Here is a 21142-nt window from a genome sequence, read left to right on the forward strand (position 1 = left end):
TGTCCAGCCATATTGAAGGGTACCCTATTTTTTATTATTACCTTGTTTCTTTTATTGATTCACTAGTCTACCTATAATTGAGATTTCAGAATTTTTTGCAACTCTCTTATTCTTCGACACTACCACTTAACAAGAAAGACTGGAAACCTTCCCTTCATAAAGGAGTTCAATTTTCTCACCATAAAATGATCAATACTGTCTAAACAATTATTTCAAATGAAATTAAATATGACATGCAAATTTTCAAATGAAATATGACATCCATAAATAGGTACATATTTTGTGACATTTTAATTTTTTTAGAAGAGATTAAATAACATAATGGTTTCACAATACAAAATTATAAAACCCTAAATGGGCCAACTCAAACAAAATGTTACATTACCTGTTGTATTCACAGTAGCTACATGTGTCTTTAATATGCACTTGTTGCTATATCTAAAAAAATAACCAGAATTTCTTTAAAATTAAAATAAGACTAGATGACAAAATATCTCAGTGGTGGTCACCAAATCATAGCAGTACTCTGCAAACTTATCAATTTAGCTGACAAACTCTAAAAGTATGGGAAACTGAAAATAACAAAAATATTTAAAATAACAGGACATGAAAGAAGAGAATCCCTTGTAATGGTAAAGAAAAGGTAGAAACCCCTGAAACATCAGAGAGCAGCCATGAGGAGGGAGATTTTTTTTTTTTTTTTTTTTTGCAACATGAAGCCTGGCATCTCACAAATAACGTATGTTCCATATTATGTGGAGTTGCTATGGTAACAACCTTTATTTTCTGAAACAGTACACAGATGTGTACAACATACTAACTTGCTGGCTATAAATTACAGCTTTTCCCATAGTTCAGTAACTTAAGAATTCCACATTTTCGAAATCTCCGAAGTTCTGTTGTTATTAAATTTCTTTATGAGATAATTCTCCTTTTATGAGATAATTTTTATGAGATAATTTTATGAGATAATTTTCCTTGTACTTTCAAAATGAGAGTGTTCCCAAACAGGCCAAGAGAACGGAGGCAAGAGAAAACGGGGCATATCAGAAAGTAGCAGCAGACTGAGTACAGTTTTCTACAAAGAGTCTGGATGAAACCCACTGAAAGGAGGAGAAAATTATTTGAATTAATTAGGCGTCAGGTACAACAGCAATGAGAAATAAGTCACTAGTAAAATGATGTTATAAATAAAGTTATGAACTGATTTCTTATTATAAGGTGCCATATTTGCAGTTTTAAAATAAATGAAGATTATTTCTTAGAAATGTAACAAGCATTAATATAATTTTACAAGCTACAATGGTGTGGGGAGTGAATTCACCTGGTTACTTGACTTCAAATGAAGTTTTCTGAATCTCGAAAAGGCCTGAGTCTGGGAGAAATTTTATATTGCTATATTTAAAAGGAATTAGCATCCCTTTGTCAGGTTACAAAACAAAAGACATACTTACTGACTGGAATTTTTTCTCTTTAAATTTTAACCTTAATCAACAAATATTTATCAAGTGCCTTCCACGTGCAAGGAGCTGACTGTCCATACTTAGGTGTGTATAGGTATGTATCTACACAGAAATCATAGAAAAACTGAGTTCTGTAGATGATTTTTTTTCTACTCTGAAAGCTTATGTAATGTTTTCTACATGCGGGATCTATTTTCTTTGAATAGACAGTTCAGTTTGCAGATTCTTAAACCTTATCAAAAAGAGTCATCTCTGCAGCATTTATCAGGCTAAAGTTTATTACCTGAGAAACACGTTTGAAAACAAGGTTATATGTTCAGCGTTTACAGTTAAAAATCCATATATCTAAAATAAGAAAAATATTTCTAATTATAAGAAAAGATGTAAGCACCCTTATATAAAAGGTAACAAAGCACCCTTAATTTAGAAAGTCCAGAAATTAGTCTGCTAAAGGATTTTCCTAACAAACATAAAACACTTGGAAATGCTATTTCAAGTCACGATAGCATTACGTTCAAATGCAAAATTGTCTTATAGCAGCAAAGACAGAATGAGAAACAACTGAACACCATGCAGATAAGAACAAATCATTTTGCACCATTAAGTGGTTGTTAAAATTTTTTCTAACGCTTTCCACACACACTCTTTTCTGTATCTTCCCAAGGTATATTAAAAACAGGAAGATGACTAATCCATTCCAATTCTTACGTTATCAGAGAGAGTTATCACCTAATGGGGCCTCAGAGGCTAGAACTCAGAACCAGTAGAAAAAGAGTACTTCACTGCTAGTTGCATTTTTAAAGTATTACTTAAATTACATTTAAGTCATCTGATAACTATGAACTTTCCTCTCTCTTATATTTATATTGCATATTTATTGAATTGCACAGTATGCTTTTACAATAAAGTGCTTTTTACGTTGCCGTCTTTGTTCATCCAAAATAAAATTGACAGTTATCCTTTTATAAGCTATTCCGAGAACATTTTCTCTTCTTTGAAGCTGATTGATGCACTACTTTAAATGTTCCTACAAATATCTTTTCAATTCAAGTTTTTGCATAATGTAATAAGAAGATAAAAGAATTCCATACTTCAACAAGAGACATTACAATGCAAGTAGAGACATTATCAAGAGCATTAACATGCTCCTAATAGCAATAAAACCTTTTAACTGTCTGATGTAGAACATGCTCCCACCAAACCACCACATATTATGGTAATTGGCTTCAATTTCTGACTCTTACATTGTAAAGTTACAAAGAGTTAGGTAGAACTAAAAAACAAATCTAGAATACTCATCTTGTTAGCGTTCCCATTATCAAATGTTTGCTTTCTACCTCGAAAGAGGACTGGTCTGGTCTGTTGCACGGCTCTTCCCTGCACTATCATATTTTTGCATCCTGTCTCATTTTATTCCTACTGACTGATATGAATATATATTTTTTCCCAAATAACCCTTTTCTAACTCCAAAACATCAACAGTAACACAAATAGCATTTTCCTCAGCATTTCAGTGTAACAAATGTGTTCTCCGTGCATGCCTGTGTCACATCTCATTCACTTTATGTGTTCTCTCGTCACAGGAGATACAATGGGGAAAATATTCCATGAGGACGCTTTGATTTTTCTTTACAACACACTACTAAATTACGTGAGTAGCCTGTCCATCCTGGCTGAAAATATAATTTCAAACTAAAGTTGAGCCCAGATTCTGTTATATTAAATAGCAAAGAAACAAGAGTTCTTGGTTTTATTCCTCTTAGACGGGGAGCAGGGCAATAGGGAATTGACACAAGTTGGTCCTTAGTGATTAACCTGCAGTTTATGGTTGTGTTTCCAGGTGACGTGCCCATCATGCAGGAATCTTCTCGGAGGCTGTCGAGAGCAGCCTGTCTGCTTTGAGAAGTGCAGATCTATCAGGATCCAGAATCGGGCTCTGAAAAAGCTGTCATTTCATGTCTCTAAAACAGCCTCTGATTTAATGTACAAGATGTCAAGAAGTAAAGGACAATAAAATAAAAGCCAAAAAGGAGAACTATTTCAATTAAGAAGCATTTCTATAAAAATTCTTGGAAATCAAGTAAAATAAAAGCTGTCAGAATCAATCTGTGTTTAAAGGTTGATTTTTGTGGTGCTTAAATGCAACTTGCAAGGCAGGAAAAAAATACAGATTATTAACAGAACAATTGAACCTTAAAAATTCCTTTCTCACTAGATAGATATTTGGTTATTAAATGTTCCTAATGGATCTAGGAAAAGCACTTATATGGTGGATGCTGGGATTTGGAGAGAGAAGGCAAGAAACACATCCAAATACATTAAAAAAAAAAAAGTCACAAATGTAAGCTCCAGTCCTATAAGGAGTTTCATGCATTTCCAAGAATTTAATATTTTGATTGCCAATAATTAAAAGCTTATATAAGACTCTAGGAATTTACCTTTTATCGCCATGGTTTTCCAATGGTGTTTGAATGTCCTTTCCAGAGAAAGATAAATATTTCTTCAAGAACTGCCCTATCACCCCAGTAATCAAATATCTTAAAGGTGAATTGAGAAAAAAAATTGTTATGAAATTTGAGGCAACCTTTAATCTAAGAGTATAATAATATTAAATAAAGATATAAGCATCGCCAAAAATAAATAAAATTCTTCCCAACATGACTTATTATGGAAGACATAACTTTCATTTCCATTTGTTTAAAAAATATGCTGTTTAAGAAACATGCATCATAACTTCATCTTACTCCTATCCTTAGAATTTTTATGACGGTGTGCTTTTTATTCCACATTTTCTATTAAGAGGGATATTGGACAAGGAAAGAAGAGATTTATTCACTTGCTGTCCCCATCTGAATTGTATATTTCAGGGATATGCCCCTTTCAATGGTCTATTTCTGGTTCCTTTATATAAAAATGAAATTCACTTTCTCTGACGGGAATACTTTAAAGAAGAAAATTCACTCCTCATCATCAAATTGAGAAGTTTTCTTAAAGTAAGTCTTCCACACGCAATAAGAGAAACAGCCTAAGTACTGCCTCCAATCAAAAGAAGAAAAATTACAAAATCAGCTCACTCATGATTTCCTTAATATACTTAAAAGAGAGAAAATCCCACTGATGCCTCTAAAAATAAAAATGAAGGAAAGGGCAACTTTATTGATTCCCTACAAACCAATGTACATGTAGCTTATTGATAACACTAAACCTTTAGTGATTTTCAACTGAAAGTCTGCCTCTGAATGAAGGTTTAAATCATCATATTAATATAGTAGGGGGGAAATTATCACGGGACACACTGGAAATTAATTAAAAACCCTGCACTCAGTTTGTTTGTGAGAGAAGATAAATATCACTCATGGGAAAAGATGCCTGACAACCGCCATAGTTTTCAGATCCAAAATTAGACCCTGACAGCTATGTCTTTGTATGACTCTCCTTGGGGTATGATATGCAGAGATTTAGAATATGAAGATTTCTGAGAGAAGTATTTATTACTGACACTTCCGAAACATTCCATGTGTGGCATCAGCAAAGCATGCTCCACCTCAGACAGAAATGTCAGGTTTTCTTCCAAGACTTTTTTTTTTTTTCGTATTCCTCTTCCCCCATTCCCATCCCTCCCTCCCCATCCACTACCACCCCCCTTCTCCTCCAAAATATGGGTTTTTTTAGAAGTTCAACAGCAGCCCCTGGTGGAGCTCAGCAGTTGTTTCAGCCTGAGCACAGTTGTTAAAGAAACTCCATCCATTCTGTCAATAAAAAGAAAAGTATATCCATGTGTATATTACCACATCTGCATGCTGTTCCCACGGGTCAGAGATCAGAAAAGACCCTGAATGTACAAATGCTGTGTTTTATGATGGTAATTTAGGCCAATTTCAGTAGCTGGAGTTTTGAAAAATATATATATGTCACAAACAATAAACATCTGTCTCAAATGTCACATTCATTTTATGCAAGAAGACCAATAATTAACTGCTCGTGAATAATGCTTACCACAGAGTGCGTGCGTGAAACGAAGAGGCTCCGCACATGCAAGCTGGCGATCACCATTTTGTTTGGCTCCTGTTGTGACAGATTCAGCCTTGTCACTTAGCAAAATGAGCTATATAAAGTGACAATTGTATGCAAAGGAAGGAGTTCTCTTGGTAGGAGCTCATAAAGCCACTGTCTGGCCCCATCAAAATGCAAGCTGGACTTAACAAGAAAGCCCAGAAAATGCCCTTCAGAGAGACCACAATATTCCTTTTCCTGCTTAGTTGGCAGCCACAGATTATCACTTGCGGGCCAAGGGGAGCCAAGTGGCTCCTTGCATAGGCAGGGTAAGTCTTTGCTTCACAAAGGTACCTGATAGAGGGGCTCAAATCCGGCTCCCCCGGGCTTCCCTGGTGGCGCAGTGGTTGAGAATCTGCCTGCTAATGCAGGGGACACGGGTTCGAGCCCTGGGCTGGGAGGATCCCACATGCCGCAGAGCAACTAGGCCCGTGAGCCACAACTACTGGGCCTGCGCGTCTGGAGCCTGTGCTCCGCAACAAGAGAGGCCGCAATAGTGAGAGGCCCACGCACTGCGATGAAGAGTGGCCCCCGCTTGCCACAACTAGAGAAAGCCCTCGCACAGAAACGAAGACCCAACACAGCAAAAATAAATTAATTAATTAATAAACTCCTACCCCAACATCTAAAAAAAAAAAAAAAAAAATCCGGCTCCCCTTCCTGTGGGGCCCTCTGCCTAGAACACTGTCACCTTTTCTTAGCGCAAAGGCATGGCTCTGTTGCTAAAGCCCTGTGCCTTTGGGGCTGCATCACTGCAGAGAGGTTGCTTTTTCCTAATTCACACAAAGATGCCGTAACGGCTCCAGGTGGCCCTGGTGCTAGGCAAGCAGAGGGAGAACGATATCCTGAAGAAGTTTGCATTCCTGGCTGAGATTCTCAAGTGTGCCAGGGCTGGGGGACCTGGTGAGCATTCACCCTCCATGAGGCTCATGTTAGGACAAAGGAACAATTGGAAATTAACTCAAAAGACCCAAAAGTTTACTTGAGTAAATTTAGTCAACATCTGTCACTTGTGTATTTTGACTTTTCTTAAATGATGCAGTTTATTAAAAGGAAAAGCAAATAGTATTATTAAAGCTTAAAATAGCTCTATGATAAATACTGGAATAGATAAATATGAATTTATATGAAAAAGTGGTTTTTAAATATTGAAAGTATTGTACTTCACAGTAGCCTGTCACTTGTCCCTGAGGTCACTTGGATCTCTGGGCTGATCTCAGGTGAAACTGAATGAGTGAGCTAATGTGTTAAGACCGTAGATCATCCCATGTAGGTCACTTAATGACTACCTAATGGACTCCAAGCACTGTATTTGACACTGGGGAATAAGAGGTATAAGAAGAAATAATACTTGGTCTCCAATGAGTTACAATCTAGTGAAGGAGATAGATCTACCTAGATAATTTTAACATATTGTGGTAGCAGCATGCAGAGTCCTAAAAGACACAGTGGGGCACTTAGCTGGCTTTCCATAGGAGTGACCCTTGCATGAAATCTTACAGAAATATCAGAAATTAGCTACAGAAAAGAGGGTTAGAGGGCAATGTTGGAGGAGAAGCACTGACCCAAGGGTGAAAGTGTAAAACTCTGAGGTGTATTCAAAGAACTACGGGCAGCTTGATATTTCCAGAGCATAAAGTACAAGGTGGTGAATGACAGAGTAGAGGCTGGAGAGGAGGGTGGGTAAGGACAGCCATGGAGAGCCTTGTCTGCCCTCCTAAGGAGATTGGAATAGTCCTATAGGCCATGGGGAACAATGAAAAGACTTATTTAAGGACTGACATAGCTGGGGGAAGAATGAGACTGGTCAGGGATTTGTTGTGATTGTCCAAGAGAAAGAGGATAAAGACCTGAATCCTGGTGGTGGAAATGGGGTTGAAGAGGAAAGGGTCAGAAATAGTCAGAGGCACCAACAGAGAGCAATTAGTGACATTGGATATGGGCAGTCAGGGGGAGGCTTGCATCACTCCCAGGGCTCAGGTGTAGGAGACAATGTAGACTGAGGCCACCAAGTGAGTCACAGACACCGGGGCCAGGATAAGTTTGAGGGTCGAAGACGACACGCTAAAGAAGTACTTCTCAAAATATGTCCTCAAATACCCTCCACTGGCCTCCAGATGCTATTTGTAACACTGATTATTAACACCGCCCACAAATGTCCCAGCTGGAGAGGACAGGTCGTTAAGCCCAATCGCTTTCAAACTGTGTGTGGTGGGGGTCTTGGTGGGATGGGGGGGCAGAGCAGGCAGGGCTCCAGGCTACCTTCCCTGATTCAACCCAAGAGGGTCTGCTTTTACCTACTGTGTATATTAGAATTCTTCAGAAGACGTAATTTGAAAAAAAAACCACAGGTTGAAAACCACAGACAACCTCTTCCTTTTACAGAGAGGAAAATGAAACCCACGGAGGTGAAATAACTTGTCTACAGACACACGTCTGTAGCAGAGGCTGAGCTAATCTATGACACTTAGTTCAAGTCCACATGTTCTCTACACTGTGGTTTCCTACACAAGTATTTGTCTACTTTTTGCTGTGCTTTACAGAGTTAGCATCACAAACCTAATCCCCAGCACGCAGCTATCAGTTTCTTCAGTTTTATTCTGTCAGTAAATATTTATTGACCATCTTCCGCATGCCAAGACTTCTTTTACTGAGATCACCTGTGCATTTTTATTGGATCCCCAGTTATAGCTTTTGATTCTTTAGTAGAGTTCTAATGGTGTCCCCAATTGGTATTCGACTGTGACTGGATGTCTTATGACCCAAGAAGTAGATAGGTATACTAGGGTTTATTTTAGTCCCAAGTAAACAGTATTCTCAGAGGCATGAGTTTCCTAATTTACTGGAGGTTATAGTTAATTTACATTTTTAATCTAATTTTTAAAAATCCACTTTTTAAAATCCACGAAGCTCCTAAAGTACAGTAAGGTGCTAGTCATAATTTTTAAAGAATTAGTTTTCAGATGTACACTAATTTTTCCATACACATTCCAGTGCTCACTGGAAATAATTATGCAAAAAAACTCACTGATATATGAAATAATTACAGGATAGATTGCTTTCAAAAAGTGAGAATTCAAGCCAATAAACTCAATAACCCCTCCTCCCTGTCATACTAACTTGGGACCAATAGGGTAATTCATAAAATAAGGACAAGCAAATCTTTGTTTAACCTAGAGGAATAAATAAATAGAGGCAAATGTTAGCTGAGGGGTTACGGCAGCCTACTGTTCCCTTTCTCAAAGATCATCCCATCTTAAAAAATTTGTCCCAGGCCACCTAGAAGAGAGCAGTGGGCAGCCCCTTTGTCAAGTGTGTGAGTCCAGGTGGGGAACAGGAACCAGCTGGGGAACGCCCTCCAGCTCAAGGGTTGCCAGAGATGAGATGCACACAGGCCTTTCCAGAAACATTATGTAAGATCCTGGAGGCAGAAAGGAAACCATTGCTCTGTCTTTCCTGTTGGGGAATCTATTCTTCACGTTATTAAACTCCTTATAATAAGAGAACAGGGAATCAGTCTTCCTTCAACTGCCCCTTTACCACCTAACCCAAATCGATCTCTCATTTGTTTTCTCTACTCCTTCCATTTGCAGATAATTTTAAAATCAGAAACTCTGTATACACCAACATACACAAAACCCAGTTAGTGAAGGTGGGTTGCAAGCAACAGAAAAGGGTAAAGAAAGGAGAAAATCCAAGATTATAGCTCAAAAAGATTTCAAGGCTCACCTGTTACAACCCCATTTCTTTCCAGGTGAAAAATCCAAGTCAAGAGACTTGTCTAAGATTATGCCACGTGACTGTTCCCATATAGTGGTATTACTGGGTATAGGACAAACAAAAAAGTTTTAAGGATCAAACAAAAGCCTAATTGGCTCTACAGGCACCTATTATACCAGCCTCCTTCATGTTGCAAAGTACACTAGTGGGTGTACACACTGAATCCAGACAGAGCAAACATTTGGTTATAGCTTATCCCCTTTGACCTCCCACTTCTCATTTGCACAAGTAAATCCAGAGTTAATGGTCTTCTGAGATAATCGTGTTTATGGTATTTTGGGCTAGTGTCCTAAAACGTCTCCCTTCATAGCAATTGCTTTCATTCACTCAACAAAAGTTATTGGAAGCTCACTGTGCACCAGCCCTAGATAGTACTAAGAAAGAGCATTCTTTTGCTCCCTTGCTTATCTGCTCACCACTTTGTCACTGTGCAGTCATGATGCAGGAACCATATTTCTTTCCCAAATCCAATAAATTCGTCTATCAGCTTTTTCATACAAAGAGGTTTAAAATGGTTTAAATATCCCTTTAAGCCCATTCTCTCTGGTAAATGAACAATACTGGTTTAGTACCCCTCTATGTTCCTCTATGTTGGGGTGTTCTAGGTTCTTTCTTTCTGTGAATTCCTCTGACTGCCCTCTGGACTGGCCCTGTCTGAATGGCATGACATTGAGTTCCAAATTAATGGAATTCCACATAGCACATGAAGGCTCACTGGGAACATTTAACAAAATGAAGTGTCTTGATGAGCTCTTCAGATTCCTCAGAGTCCAATGACTGAAGATGTTCTGGAATGGAGAAATGAATGTGGCTTAGAAACACAAGGTAGATGTTAATATGACTATGAAAATTAGCATAGGCCCACATACCTAGGATTGAAAGAGATTAAGCTGGGCCTAAAACATAGCTGGTCCCTTTATGAGAAAGCAAACTGTTGAATAAAAAATGGAAAATGTGAACAAGCTTTAAAAGGTAATACTTCCAGTGGTTAAGATATGGCTCATCTAAATAGTCAATAAGTATTAGCTGTTATTACTATTTCTCTTCTGAACATTTCAACTTACAGCTTATTAGTGTGATTAAAAATATTATACAATGCCTCTAATAAGTCTGTAAAAATTTGCTTTAATTACCATGTTAGATATAATTTTACTTTTAGAAATAATAATGCATTTATGTTAAAAAAGTTGTTTTAAATCTATTCTTGCCTCCCTTGCTTCTCAGACCTTATATTAAATTTAGTTAGGATAGGGTCAAAAACCAAAGCAAACATCCTGTTAGCTAGTTGCATTCTACTGACACTAGGAAAGTTCTACTGTTATGAGAAGTCAACTACAAGTCGATCAGCCTAAAGATTGTGTGAAACAATCCATCTTTTTCAAAATCATCAGAATGCTCTGGAATACCTGAGAAGTATTTCTCTAAGAAATATAAATCAGTATATTTAATCACACATTCAATGAACATTAATTTTGCACAAAATATCATGCATGTTGCTCTGAGAGAAGTTAGGAAGTACCATGCGGGTCCCTGTCTTCATGGAGCTTGCTGTCATAAAGAGTTCACTTCTTCAGAAGGTTTTGATTACACACTTCTTCCAGACTATTCTGAACAAAGATGAGGAGAGCCAATTTTTTTTTTTCTAAACTGTAAGAAACCTTTGGTTGAATCACTGTCGTATACCGTAGCTTAAAGAATATATTTTCCTTCGTGCATTTTGATATTTGAGAATAATGAATTCAAAAATTATTGGGAAAAGTAGGTCTGTAATTGACCACCTAGGGAAACTATGCAAAATCCCTTCAAAATTCCCACCCGGAGTAGAAGAGAAGTGGATTCAGATACAGCACTCTGAAACCTTCCCAAGCTTTCTCCACTGGAATTCTAATTAGTAAGACCCCTTTAAGCAATTTTAAAGTTGCTTAATTTAAATATAGGAAGTGCTTCCTTGGGCTCTATAATAACTTTGGCAGAGCTGATCCTATTTCCTGAGATTAAACAGAAGAAAATTCTTTCCTCAGGAAATTGAACCACACACAATAAGATCATTCATTAGAATGTTCATATAAATTCAAAATATGCCACAGGAAGAGTGTCTTCTTCATAAAAAGTAACACCCTAGAAATGCTAAGGAGAGCCATGACTGGTTTTTAGCCTTGAGTTTTGGCCTTTGTGTGTTACAGGTTCTCCAGGAAGAATTACTGAGGTGATAACTCATTTTAACAATGAAACCAAGAGCAGGATAACTTAAAAAAATGAAATCCTTTTTCCTAAATAAAAAATATCTTTCAGTATTATTTGCTTTGTCAAAGTTTTGATTCTATTCATGAAATAAAGCTGTACCTTCTGTAACCTAATTTACTACACTTTGTACCACTTAAGACTCAGCAAAAGGAAAATCTCAGAAACTTTGTACCAAAACCTGCTACTCAAAAGTCCGACTGGTAAGGGGACTGGGGAGGCTATGCTTCTAAAACTTTTTTATTGTCCAAGAGCACAAAGAGGAACACTCTTCAGTTTCTTGCCACGCTTCTGTAAATTTACGTCACCTCACTAAATTTGAGAGCTAACTAGTGTTCTGACAGTGTTGTTGAGACTTGCATGTCAGACTTAAAAATGTCATTGTGGAGGCTTACTTGGATGGTGAGATTTGAGAAGCCTATTTCCCTGCTAAACACATGTATTATAGAGTGATGGATAACAGAGATTCAAAGGATTGAAGTGAGAGATAAAGGAGTTCACCTGTAACATCTATCGCATTGACAGCCGACTTTATTGAAGTTTCACCATATTAACTGCCTCTCTGGACTGGCTTAGCTGGCTAGGTGATTATCAATTTATCGCCAGTCAAAACACAGATTGCAAAAAAAAAAAAAAAAACCCACAGATTGCTTCAAGTACAGTGTCTGTGGCATAATCATGTACCTTGAATCCGATCAAACTGGAGTGACCCTACTAGGACGATTCTTGTAAGAGCAAGGCCGAAACATCAGTTAGGAACTTCTCTGATGAAATTGTGTCTAATTTGTGGTTTGATAGAACATTTTTCCTAGATCCTAGATCAAGAATGCACCACTCCAAAAGGAAATGAAGTCAAAGCCTGAGAGGTAGAATGGGGAGAATATTAGAGGCTATTCACTCCCTCTTCCTGAGCTTTGCTGACTCTAACCACCCCTGAAGTCCACTCCAGAGACAGCAAGTAAAAAAACTGACCAGTTCTTGAAATAGACTTGTGCCTTGAAACTTCACCTAGCACTGTGGGAACTGACTGAATTACATGTAGGAAATGATCTAAGCTAACCACAGACCAACACTGAGATGCTTACATTACCTCTTTGACTGTTTTCAATATAGCGAGAGCTTTTAATTCTACCCTATTTTCTATGCTGTCCTCTAACAAGGTCTAATCTTTCTCCACATATTGAGTTCCACCAGTAGCCACTCCAATTAATATTTGTTAAATGCAGTAACAGAAGGAGATGATTTTGGCCTTAGGCAAAAATTAATACCTACACTAGCAAACACTCAACAGACACTTTCTATGTGTTGGGTACTAGTTTAAGTACTTTTTATATATTAACTCATTTAATCTTCTTAACTATGCTGTGAGGAAAGTACTATTATTTTCCTTGTGCTATCAATGAGAAAATTGATGAACAGAAATATTATAAAACTTGCCCAAGATTATCCAGCCTGCAAGTTGAACCCAGGCAGATACGATAGAACCTTAATAATTCTGAAACCCAGACTTTTCAGTCATATACTGATTGGATTGAGTTGTTCTGTTCCTATTCTAGCTGCCTACCATTTTATAAAATGTATTTTCCTCTAGAGAAAAATGGCGTTATCCAGAGCCTCTACAATTTTTCATGCAAAATGTCTGGCATTCAATAAAAAAATTACCAGATATACCAAGAAATCAGATCAAAGAAAAAAAAAAAGAAAGTAAAAATAGGCCATAGATGATCCAGAAACATGGATTAATATGTTTTTAAAAAAATAGATGAAAAGGGTTTCCCTGGTGGCGCAGTGGTTGACAGTCTGCCTGCTGATGCAGGGGACACGGGTTCGTGCCCTGGTCCAGGAGGATCCCACATGCTGTGGAGCAGCTGGGCCTGTAAGCCATGGCTGCTGAGCCTGCGCATCTGGAGCCTGTGCTCCACAATGGGAGAGGCCACAGCAGTGAGAGGACCGCATACCGCAAAAAAAAAAAATAAATAAAAAAGATGAAAAGATACCCTTACCAGAGAAATAGAATCCATAAGAAGAGAATCAAGTGGAAATTCTAAAACTGAAAAATACAGTAATTAAAACTAAGTACTCAACAGATGAGCTTACTAGCAGATTAAACACAAATAAGAACAGGATTAGTACTGTAAGATACTAAATACTAGTATTCTCTGTTGGCAGAGAATATTCAGACCAAAGGACCAAAAAAAAAAAGGAAATATAGAAAAAAGTGAAAGAGACACATGGGAGATGGCAAAGTTCTAAGTGTAACTGGAGCTCCAGAAGTACAGAAATAGATTAGAGGAGAAATGGAGGCAAAAGCATTGTTCGAATAGGTAATGTCTGAGAAATTTCCAAAACAGATGAACAATATAAAATCCCAAGAAGGATACAGACATTACTAGTCTCATCATAGTAAAACTGCCAAATGACAAAGAATAAGCCATAAGAACAGCCAGACAAAAAAGCATAGTACCTTCAAAGAAACTACAACAATGATAACTAAGTTCTCAACAGAAACAATAGAAGCCAGAAGAAAACAGAATGATATCTTGAAGTGCTGGAAGAAATTATTAACGACTTAGAAGTCTATACACAATGAAAATATCCTTCAAACATAAAGGCATCAAAAAAAGTTTGTTGTCAGCAGATCCCTATTAAAAGAAATGCTGAAGGAGTTTAGACAAGAGGAAAATGATCCCAGATGGAAAGACAGAAATGCAGGAAAGAATGAAAAGCAACAGGAGTTAAATATATAAATGACAATAATAACATGTGGTGAAGATTACATACATATAAAATTAAAATAAATGTATGACAGCAGTAAATCAAACAGCAGAAAGGGATAAATGGATTTAATGTGTTCTTAAATCCTAGCATTGTCTGGGAAGTGGTAAAACTATAATTTACACTAGACTTTATTAGGTTAAGACTGTTGTTATATCCAGTAAATATAATTCCAAATATATCAATAATTATATTAAATGTACATGGACTAAATACTTCGAATGAAAGACAAAGTTTGTCCAACTAGATGAAAAAATAAAAATTTAATTATATGTTGCCTAAATAAGGACATCTTAAATATAAGGATACAGAAAGGTTGACAGTAAAAGAATGGAGATATATCATGTAAATACCATGATTAAACATAAAAAAGGACATTTAAAACTGATGCTTAAAAGTTAATCTACTAGATATGGAGATGAAAACTGGTAAAACTAAACAATAATTTAGGGATGCTTATATTAATGAAAAAGTCTTTAAAAGCAAGGGTGAGTAACAAAAAATTCAGGATAGAAGTATGAGAGTGGACTAGGTAGCAACACAAATGAGGAGATTAAGGAGCTTCTGTAAGTTGTACAGTGCTTGTTTTTCTATTATTTTTTTTATTATTGTTGAAGCTGAGTAATAGTATGGGCTTTATTATACTATTTTCTATACTTTTGTAGATGTTTGAAATTAAAAATAATTCAATTACAAAATAAATGACACAAGGAAAGATATATTGTTAAAACATGGTAACATGGACAAAAACAAAGCTTCAAAATACATAAAGCAAAATGGATAAAAATGCAAGGAGAAATTGACAAATTCATAATCAGGAGAACATTTTACAATTTATCAGCAATCGAAGGTCAAGTAGGACAGAAATAGTAAAGATACTGATGATCTAATTATACAATTAGCAAGCTAAACACTTATTCACACTCACACACATTCACATGTATTTGCACCTGACAGGCTACATATTCTTTTCAAACACTTGAACATCCCCCAAATTGGCCACATATTAGGTTACTCTATATGCTCAATTATTGTTTTTTGTTGACTCTTTTACAATTAGAACATATTTACGTGATACCTGTATTCAATACAATAAAAAATATGTTTAAAAAAATGAAAAGAAGCATTTATACTTTACTCAGTTGTGGCAGGCCTTTTAAACACATTATCTTGTTTCATCTCACACAAAACAATGAGGCTGGTATGAAAGCAGGAGGGAGGTTCAGCCACTGGCCTCAGGACACTGAGATGATGAGTGGCGGTCAGGACTTGCATTCAGTTCCACTGGATGCTAGAGCCTGGTCACGTGCCTTACTGCACTGCCTCACACAATGCCAATTCATATTTTCAGCATGGCACGGAATAACTCCGGGTTATTGGAGATGATCCAGCCAATATGAATGACCGGTTCTTGCTGAATGACCACCTCCCTCTCATCATGGGTATTACACTTGTAATAGATGATGTTCTTAATCACTCTTGGAGACAAAGGATTAGCGATAACCTCTTCTTCATGTCCAAAGGCACCCAGAGTTACCTGTTGGCCCTGCACTAAAGCATTAGTAATGGATGGGGCCAGGCTGTCCACTAGTTTACTTAAAAGGCTTGCTGTATGGCACACCACCAACCGACATTTTTTGCTGCCAGCTCTTCTATAGACTCTCTCAATGTGATCAGAAACAGTACCTTCCTTTGTGAGAAAGTTGGGTCCTTCTCCTTTGAACAGTATACCCAGCAGGATGGCTTGGCTAGCCAGACAACTACAGTCATTCAGTTTTTGAAGAATTTCATGGGTGGGTTTGTTTTTCCATTCAGTAATGGTAACATCTGGCTGCTGTTCTTGTTCAGGAGCATTGGAGGTGCTGCTTTGTCGTTTGACTTTTGAATGTTTGGGAACTTCTAGTTCCTCAAAACTCTTAAATTCTGGAAGCTCTTCTGTGTCACTGATTCATAAGAAGTTGTTCTACCATAGCTCCAGATATTAGTGTCTGTAGACGATCAACGTGAACTTTGACTCCTCCAACCGCTCCTTTCTTAAAAGCTGCCAGCACATCTAATACGGGATTGAATCGGCTACCTCTTATACTGTCTTCCTGGATGAGAACAAGGAAAAGTGGATGTCCATGCATTTTCCAGTATTGCTTAATAAACTGTAGTGCATTCTTTATGTCATCTATCAGCAGTAAAACATCTTGAGACATTTAGAAATCACTTAGGTCAAAGATGATAGGGTAACAAACCACAGTCTTTCCTAGAATGCAATAAATCTTTGATGTATGGAGGTAGCCAATGGGCCTATCTGGCCTTCCGCAGAGTCCTAATTTTTCATTGTCCCCCAGATGGAAATAAGCTTTCACAAGCTCCTGTTGGGCCCAGATCTGAATGGGTTCTACCTGTTGAGGAGTTTGAGTCTGAATACCATATGTGTTGAGGGAAATCTTGAAGGCATTGGCTTTCTGCTATAAGCGCTACATAAACAACCAAATCATTTTCCAGTGGGCCCTGACTGGAAAACCTCATGCTCACATTACATTGATTCTGTAGTGGGACATAACGCTGAACAGGATCCATGTCTTTAGGACTAATTAATTCATCAGCTAGGAGTTTCATGATGACATAAAGGGCTTGTCCCCAAAGTAATAGTTTTCCATCATGGCCACAGTTACTAGGAAATCGCTTCTGACTACCAGGGTTTCTTTTTTCATATTCTACAAAATCAGCTGGAACATAGTAGTACTTTGGTATGACAGGATAACCTTCTGTGGTCTGATGAAGTACTGGAGTCAGAAGATCCTGATATTCTTTTACTTGCTTGGGATTGCCTCTAAAAACACCATCAATCATCATGTAAAGGAAAAATATGGGAAATTCACATTCAGTGCCATCAAAGAGCTTAATTTCAGCTGGTCTGCAGTAGTGTCTATTAGGATCTTCCAATGATGTTCTATATCCATCTCTCAAGAAACGCTTAAATCCGTATTTTCCTTTTAACTTTCTAACCACTTTATCAAGTGTCTGGCTAAACAGAACCTCATCATCCAAGGCAAATGTAGGATAACTGATGCAGGGAAGCAGGGCAATATCTGTGTTATGAGATCTTGATTCCCTGGGTAACAGTGGGCACAAAGTTTGCCAGTTGAGATTGTGGGCATCAAGATCCACAAATATAACCAACCAAGAACAGCCCTGGTTGCCAAAGAGGTTGAATCCATTAATTGCTTCTACAGCTGTTTTTGCTAAGCCAACAGAGCTCGAATGCAGCTCTGTGCTGCCAGTATTATACTTGCTTCCTCTTTCCCAGACACCAAAGTCAGGCACACAGTAAACTCTTTCCACACAAAATACAAGGTTCTGAATAAAAGAGACCTCATCAGTGTTACAGATAATCTGGAGTCCTGAGGAAATCATTTCCACAAGGTAAAGGAGATAGAGTGATGCTGCATTTATCTGAAGATGAACATAATCCTCATAGGAGAGAATCTCATCCCTGTATGTACATTGAAAACAGAGTGAAGACATTGTCGGGCATGGATCCTGCTTAAACTGTTGGACCTCATCAGCCTGACACATATAGCAGTAGACAATTCCTCTCATATATTTTATAGCCGAGTGCTCCAGCTCATGGGTCCTTCCCTTGTCATCATCAATGCGAGTGTATACAAGAGCCAAAGCCCAGGGCACAGCAGTGCAGTATACACTGTCATGGATCTTGGCCTCCTGATCATCACCACATGTTTTTGTGAGAAAGAGACCTGTGGTTGGACTTCAATAGAGCAGCAGTGTTGACTTGACAATTCTGTACTAGTGACCCAATTTATCCTACAGTTTCATTATCAGGTCTTGGAAGATTAATGCTTTTAAGAGGTTCATAAACTGAGCCAGACATTAAGAAAGCTGGTGGAGAAGAGACAACTGCAACAGGTGAGCTGGCCATTTCAAATTGTTGACTCTAATCATAAGCTTCACAGGCTAAACTATAGCAATTGGTCCGGGCTCTTCATTCCAAGCCCTTCCAGCTCACTTCAGCCATGCACCCTGCCATTGCACTCGGACCAACGCCTTGGCCTCCGCAGGGCCACCTGTCAGCTCCTCCTGGCTAGCTGCTATTATTCTTTAAACTGAACACATTTGTGATACATTATCTCTCGTTGGCATGTATGCTTTATGTTACAATAAAATCACTTTGTAAATAGTAAAAAAAAAAATAAGCCTCTTAGATTGACTCATCAACCAGAGGGCAGAGAGCAGAAGCAAGAAGAACTACAATCATGCAGCCTGTGGAACACACATCCACATTCACAGAAAGACAGACAAGATGAAAAGGCAGACAGCTACGTACCAGATGAAGGAACAAGATAAAACCCGAGAAAAACAACTAAATGAAGTGGACATAGGCAAATTTCCAGAAAAAGAATTCAGAATAATGATAGTGAAGATGATCCAGGACCTTGGGGAAAAAAAGGAGACAAAGATCGAGAAGATGCAAGAAACATTTAACAAAGACCTAGAAGAATTAAAGAACAAACAAACAGAGATGAACGATAAAATAACTGAAATGTAAACTACACTAGAAGGAATAAATAGCAGAATAACTGAGGCAGGAGAATGGATAAGTGACCTGGAAGACAGAATGGTAGAATTCACTGCTGCAGAACAGAATAAAGAAAAAAGAATGAAAAGAAATGAAGAGAGCCTAGGAGACCTCTGGGACAACATTAAACGCAACAACATTCGCATTATAGGGGTCCAGAAGGAGAAGAGAGAGAGAAAGGACCCGAGAAATTATTTGAAGAGATTATAGTCAAAAACTTCCTTAACGTGGGAAAGGAAATAGCCACCCAAGTCCAGGAAGCGCAGCGAGTCCCATAAAGGATAAACCCAAGGAGAAACATGCCAAGACACATACTAATCAAATTGGCAAAAATTAAGACAAAGAAAAATTATTGAAAGCAGAAAGGGAAAAGTGACAAATAACATACAAGGGAACTCCCATAAGGTTAACAGCTGATTTCTCAGCAGAAACTCTACAAGCCAGAAGGGAGTGGCATAACATACTTAAAGTGATGAAAGGGAAGAACCTACAACCAAGATTACTCTACCCAGCAAGGATCCCATTCAGATTCTATGGAGAACTCAAAAGCTTTACAGACAAGCAAAAGCTAAGAGAATTCAGCACCACAAAACCAGCTCTACAACAAATGCTAAAAGAACTTCTCTAAGTGGGAAATGCAAGATAAGAAAAGGACTTACAAAAACAAACCCAAAACAATTAAGAAAATGGTCATAGGAACATACATATTGATAATTACTTTAAACGTGAATGGATTAAACGTTCCAACCAAAAGACACAGGCTTGTTGAATGGATACAAAAACAAGACCCATATATATGCTGTCTACAAAAGACCAACTTCAGACCTAGGGACACATACAGACTGAACATGAGGGGTTGGAAAAAGATATTCCATGCAAATGGAAATCAAAAGAAAGCTGGAGTAGCAATACTCATATCACATAAAATAGACTTTAAAATAAAGAATGTTACAAGAGACAAGGAAGGACACTACATAATGATCAAGGGATCAATCCAAGAAGAAGATATAACAATTATAAATATATATGCACCCAACATAGGAGCACCTCAATACATAAGGCAATTGCTAACAGCTATAAAAGAGGAAATTGACAGTAACACAATAATAGTGGGGGACTTTAACACCTCACTTACAGCAATGGACAGATCATCCAAAATGAAAATAAATAAGGAAACAGAAGCTTTAAATGACACAAAAGACCAGAGATTTAATTGATATTTATAGGACATTCCATCCCAAAACAGCAGATTACACATTCCTCTCAAGTGCACACGGAACATTCTCCAGGATAGATCATATCTTGGGTCACAAATCAAGCCTCAGTAAATTTAAGAAAATTTAAATCATATCAAGCATCTTTTCTGACCATGACACTATGAGATTAGAAATGAATTACAGGGAAAAAAACACAAACACATGGAGGCTAAACAATATGCTACTAAATAACCAAGAGATCACTAAAGAAATCAAAGAGGAAATCAAAAAATAAGTAGAGACAAATGACAATGAAAACATGACGATCCAAAACCTATGGGATGCAGCAAAAGCAGTTCTAAGAGGGAAGCTTATAGCTACACAAGCCTACCTCAAGAAATAAGAAAAATCTCAAAAACAATCTCACCTTACACTTAAAGGAACTAGAGAAAGAAGAACAAACAAAAACCAAAGTTAGCAGAAGGAAAGAAATCATAAAGATCAGAGCAGACATAAATGAAAGAGGAACAAAGAAAACAATAGCAAAGATCAATAAAACTAAAAGCTGGTTCTTTGAGAAGATAAACAAAATTGATAAACCATTAGCCAGACTCATCAAGAAAAAGAGGGAGAGGACTCAAATCAATAAAATTAGAAATGAAAAAGGAGAAGTTACAACACACACCGCAGAAATACAAAGCATCCTAAGAGACCACTACAAGCAACTCTATGCCAACAAAAATGACAACCAGGAAGAAATGGACAAATTCTTAGAAAGGTATAACCTTCCAAGACTGAACCGGGAAGAAATAGAAAATATGAACAGACCAATCACAAGTAATGAAATTGAAAGCTGTGATTAAAAATCTTCCAACAAACAAAAGTCTAGGACCAGATGGTTTCACAGGTGAATTCTATCAAACATTTAGAGAAGAGCTAACAACCATCCTTCTCAAACTCTTCCAAAAAATTGCAAAGGAAGGAACACTCCCAAACTCATTCTATGAGGCCACCATCACTCTGATACCAAAACCAGACAAAGA

General features: G+C 37.5%; 1 pseudogene across 1 annotated transcript; it reads right to left on the bottom strand.

Annotated features, from left to right (window-relative positions):
• Window positions 1-15177: 15177 nt before the first annotated feature.
• On the bottom strand, window positions 15178-18324 carry LOC308612879 (phosphorylase b kinase regulatory subunit beta-like; annotated as a pseudogene). Its single transcript has one exon. The product of its transcript is annotated as a phosphorylase b kinase regulatory subunit beta-like (transcript).
• Window positions 18325-21142: the final 2818 nt, after the last annotated feature.

This window comes from Mesoplodon bidens (genome assembly GCF_964165515.1).
Source record: "Mesoplodon bidens genome assembly, chromosome: 2".
Classification (NCBI taxonomy): Eukaryota; Metazoa; Chordata; class Mammalia; order Artiodactyla; family Ziphiidae; genus Mesoplodon; species Mesoplodon bidens.